This window comes from Arachis ipaensis, chromosome B07 (assembly GCF_000816755.2).
Source record: "Arachis ipaensis cultivar K30076 chromosome B07, Araip1.1, whole genome shotgun sequence".
NCBI lineage: Eukaryota > Viridiplantae > Streptophyta > Magnoliopsida > Fabales > Fabaceae > Arachis > Arachis ipaensis.
This window is the reverse complement of record NC_029791.2, coordinates 18,740,000-18,745,683: the sequence shown is the minus strand read 5'-3', so window position 1 is coordinate 18,745,683 and position 5,684 is coordinate 18,740,000. Positions and strand designations below refer to the sequence as shown.

The window sequence follows — 5,684 nt, the reverse complement described above, 5'->3', positions numbered from 1 at the left end:
TGAGATTTGAGAGACAAGTGTCATAAGGATCTAGTGTATGAAAAACTGGTGTTGAGTCAACTATTTGTGTGTGCTCATTTTGAAAGAGATCATGAAATGGAAAACATTTTTCATAGAAAATGACATGCCTGGAGACAAAAATGTTCCTATTGTCCAGATTCATTAAAACATATCTTTTTGTGCCTTGCTGCAAACCCAAAAACACAACTTTGATGCTCTTTTATCAAGTTTTTTTTCTATTAGTAGTTAGTGTGGATGCAAAGGCTAGACAACCAAAAGTTCTTAAATGCTCGTAGAAGGCAATTTATTGTGTAAAATCTGATACGGGCACTTATCATTTAAGGAGGAGCTCGAAATTCTGTTTATTATATATGCAGCATATGCTGCAGCATAATCCCAGAAGCACTTAGGCATATTCGATTTGAAAATTATGGCTCTAGCAATGCACAAGATATCTTGGTGTTTGTGCTCCATGACCCCATTTTGTTGAGGAGTCTCAACATACGAGGTCTGGTAAAGAATGCCTTTTGAGCGGAAGAAATTTTTTAAAGCTTTAAATTCAGTGCCATGATCAGATCTTACAATTTTGACATGAGTATTATGTTGATTTTCAGCCAAAAGAATGAAATTTTGCAGAGTTGTAGCTGTCTTGGATTTGTGCTTCATGAAATATAGCTAAATAAACTTACTATGATAATCTACAATGGTTAAGAAATACTTGTGACCATTTATTGAAGGGTTGGCCAGTAGCCCCCAAGCATTAACATGAAGAAGATCAAATGGTGTATCTGATCTATTCTGACTTATGCTAATTAAAAGATAAACGTTTTTGCTTGGCATAATGACAGAACTCACAAGGAATAACATGTGGAATGTAGTCTAACTCAGTGTATTATTTTTTCAAAATTTTTAGCCTATCATTTGACACATGACCTAACCTACAATGCCAGAGATGGAACTCATTTGATTGATTAACAACATTAATGTGTGTGACTGTGTCAGTGTGCTTGTTGGTGCCTCCAGATTTATTTTTGCCTCTTTATTATGTCTTTCTCTCAGTATGTAAAGTCTTTTTTCAAGCTCAGCTGCTCCAAACATCCTCAAGGAAAGCTGATCATGTATCTCACAGTTAATGTGACTGAACAAAAATTGACATGACAGAGAATTAGTGGCTTTAGAAATTGAAATCAGATTAAAAGAAAAACTAGAAACATGTAAAAAATCAGTTAAGTAGAATTCTTTAGTAAAGGAAACTGTGCCACATATGGTGGAGACAATTTGTGAACCGTCTGAAATTTTGACAATTATTGGGTTAATGACCATGTAAGATTGAAAGAATTTCAGTGAAAATGATACATGAGCAGTTGCTCCTATAACTAAGATCCATTTTTGAGAAAAATTAGATTGTGTATATGATGAGAGAATTTCAAATACACCTGAAGAGGGAGCAAGAACTGTTGTTACCGAATCATTGCCATGAGTAGATAACTGTGTTTGTTGTTGGAACAAAGCTTCTTTTGTGGCAATTCCCCCCATGGGTTGAGAGCTTGTTGCTGTCTTCGCCATTGTTCTCAGCAACCATCAAGCTATTTATGGTGGTTTCTCGTTGAGCTCGCTACAAATGGGGGGAGGTGATGCGTGAGCATCATTAGTGTCTTTTCTATATGATTTATATGGTATTTTTTTTATTTGTCAGAGAATTTTAGTGAATTATACCCTAATGGATGCCACTTTGAATTTTTTTGACCTTTTGTGATTTCAGGTAGCATTCAGATGAAGATTTGGTGAAAAATTCATGAAAAAGAAAAGAAGGACTCACGCGTATGCATCATGCATGCGTACACATCACTAGCGCAATAAGGGACCTCATACGTATGCATCTATTGTGCGTACGGATGATTGGACGAGCTCAACAAACCAATTCTTCTCGGGATAGGTGGCGTTAAACACCACATTAACGGTGTTTAGCGCCAGCACCTTAATTCTCACTATTTCATTCTGGAAGGGTGGCGCTAAACGCTACGACCCAGCGTTTAGCGTCGAGGACTTTGTAATGCATGAGAGATCACTGGAACGGTGGCGCTAAATGCCACCAATCCAGCGTTTAGCATCGATAGTGCTCAATGGAATGGGGACCACGCGTGCAACAAATCACACAGAGGAGGCTTTGATTTTATTTCAAATCAATTAACAAAATAAAAAAGGATTTGTTAGGTTTTGAATTCAAGTTTTAAATCAATTAGGATTAGGACTATAAATAAGATAGAGATTCGCCCTCGCGGGGATCTCTTCTTTTCTCTTCTACTTCCGCACTTTCAATTTTTACACTTTTACTCTCCTAGGATTTTTTCTGCACCATGAGCCACTAAACCTCCATTTCTAAGGTTAGGAGCTCTGTTTACTTTGATGGATTAATAATCATAGTTAGCAGAACCGGACCGGACCGACCGGTTTGACTGGAAACCGGTGAATCGGACCTAGTACCGGTTCGGTTTGATATTTGGACCGTGCAAGGTATGAAACCGAAACAAACCGGTCAAATTCGGAATAAACTGGTGAGAACCGGTCAAACTTGGTAAGACCGGTCTGACCGAACCATTTGAAAGTCAAAATTATCCAAAATGTGTGATATGGGATTTGAACCCCTATCTTCTGTAAGACCAAAACCTTTTCTTGCCGCTGAACTGTGTTGATTTTCAATAATATATATGCAAATTATAATATATATATATATCTTTCATCAAATAGTTTACTTTTATTTAATTTATTTTTACTTATAATTAAAAAAATAATTAAATTTTACATAATTATTTAATTATACCGGGTTAACCGGTTCGACCAGTGACCCACCGGTTGAACCAGTAACCCAGTGACCCAGTAACCTTACCAGTTCGATCACCGATTCGGTTCTGACAACTATGTTAATAATTATTTATTCTTCTACTCTTGATTAATGCATTGATTCATGTTTAAGAATTGGTTTCGTTCTTCATCCTACGGATTAGTGTGTATTGAAAAATAACTCTAATCTAATTTGAATTCTTTTGAATCTTGGAAAAGTTACATCACTAGAATTAAAGTTTGAAATCCTTTTCTCATAACTCCTTAATTGTTTAGATTTAATGTGATACGTGACATATAATCGGATTATTTTTGGGTTCTTAGAGATTGTGTGGCTTATAAATCAGATTTTGAACTTAACCTTCTAATACAATTGATTGATCAAGGAATTGACGGTTGATTGGGTTAGAGAAAATTGAATTGCCTTGGAATAGGAATTCAATCACCTAGGGTTTGCCATAAACTCAATCTTTGCATGATTAGGGTAGTTGACATTGAATGTTAATCCAAAAATCTAAACATCTCTTAAGTCTTAACTCTTTTCTCATACTATTTTCTTAACCATTTACTGCTTAGTTTTCTTAATTCACTGTCTTTTACACTACTTGATATTCAAAACTCTCATTTCAACTTGTCTAACTAGAATAATTAATCAATTATTGCTTGTTTAGTCCATCAATCCTCGTGGGATCTCACTCACCGTGAGTTTATTACTTGATACGATTCGATGCACTTGCCGGTAATTGTGGTTTGAAAAATTCGCATCAAATTTTGGCGTCGTTGCCGGGGAATGAGGAGGAACCCATGTTTGTAATAACAGCTATCAATCAGCTGGCAGTTTTGCCACAGTAAGCACACAGCTTGGAAGGAACTCGTCCTCTACTTCTTCCATGAACTCCACGTCCACTTCCTCTCCCTTGAATGTTTGGGGTCCATTGCTAAGTGCTGCATTTATCAAACTCTTGGAATTCAGCATCTCTGGCTGATTCAACTCCCTTTCTTTCTGTAGAAGGAGTTAATAAATCGCAGCAACCTCTGGGAGGGGTTTCATCAGCATTATTTAGGATTTGACGGTGGAGTATTGGTTATTGAGCCCCCCTTATAAATCGAATTGCATTTGTTCTTTTCCTGTATCCTCTCATTACATCAAGCCCGCATTCACATTCTTTCATGCATTCACAACTAGGAACTGGTTCAAATTCTTCGAGTTCTTCCCAGATTCTTTTAAGTTTTGTGAAATATGACGTTACTGACATCTCTCCTTGCTTTAATGAGAACAGTTCTTCTTGCAACTCTGCTACTCTAAATGCACCCCCTTCATATAATTTGTGCTTTAGCTCATTCCAAAGCTCACAGGCATTGTTGTACGAAAGGACACTTTGGAGAATATCTTGACTCAGTGACGCGTGCAGCCAGGAGATCACGAGTGTATTGCATCTATCCCATGTATTGAACTTGCTATCTGTCTCATCAGGTTTTAGCAAAGAACCATCTACAAACTTGATATTGTTCTTTGATTTCAGTGATATCCATGCAGAGCACGCCCAAGAGTAGTAGTTTTGATTCGTCAGTGGAGTTGAGGTGAGAGCGATACTTGGATTCTCATTCGGATGTAGGAAGTAGAGGCTTGAGGGATCTTGATTGAGATTCAATGTTGCTTTCGGAGCTTGAGCTTGAATTGACGAAAACTGTGTCATCATTTTTGTGAATCGTTGGAATTCAGCCATGGAAAAATCTTGATTATCGGGATTCGAGTGTCCATGAGTTTCTGGACTTGTCAGATCCATCATTCTTTCTTGTGATCTCGCTGAAAATTAGCTTGAATCACAAGATCAGAATGCACGAAACTTGATTAAACCTTGAAATTGAAGGTACTCACAAATCTCTGCAACCATCCACGCTCACCGCACCATATTGAATCTTGGTGGCAGAAAAAGCGGGTGAGAGAAGAGAGTTACAAGAGCGGAATTTGAAAAATTTTTAATATGATGAATTCTGACTTTAAAATGATAGAAATTACCTCGCTACAGATACATGTCACTCCATATATATTGGCCGCCATAAGTTTAACTATTCTAATTTTAACTATTCTAACTTGCCTAACTAACTTCTAACAAGCTGCATGTGTAACTAATTTATATGACAGCTGGTAGCTCATTTTCTTTACTGCCAAGCTATCTCAATGCACTGCTATCTACCAACAGTTCTTCTAATTTGTTAGTAGTATTATAACAACATAGCTAGAGCATACATTTGATTGATTTCATCTTTTCTATGTGATACCGAAATTTTGTAGTGCTTTTGTTCCTATAAAACTGTTTAAATTTTGCTTTCATGATATCCTCCAAGCCTATGTGATGTAAATGAACAATGGGATTGTTTAAGATAATTGAAGCTAGTTTTAATTTATACCTAATTTTCCAGCTTGAGAATAATTGCAGCTCATTAAACAAAAGACCACGGAACTATTTAGCGACGGTCAATAAAAATTGTCACTATCTGCAATTTATGTTGTAATGAATACACTAATTAAGCTAATTTAAAATATATATGTTATCCAATCCGATCCCCTTGCATGGTGTAGTTACGTACAGTTTAATCAAATTGACTAATAAGAATTAATATAAAGTAACGGCTACATATATACACACCAACACATGTGATACCGTGAGCAATTATGAGACCAACACATCTTTATTTATATGATACTTTAATTTAATGGATTCGTATGATACTTTAATTTGGTATTATGTAAAATTACAAAGTATCAGTACTCTTATATGGTTGAACAATTATTAGGTGTCTTATTAAGTAAAATTAAAAATAATCTTAAAAACAAATAT

The 5,684-nt window shown here is 36.0% G+C and overlaps 1 long non-coding RNA gene across 2 annotated transcripts; it reads right to left on the bottom strand.

Annotated features, from left to right (window-relative positions):
• On the bottom strand, positions 896–2,169 carry LOC110264891. 2 transcript variants are annotated; one of them, XR_002351217.1, is made up of 2 exons: positions 1,437–2,169; positions 896–1,138 (listed from the first exon to the last, which is right to left on the bottom strand). It is a non-coding gene; the product is annotated as an uncharacterized LOC110264891 (long non-coding RNA). The 2 variants fall into 2 exon arrangements; XR_002351216.1 differs by having other exon boundaries at positions 1,465–2,169.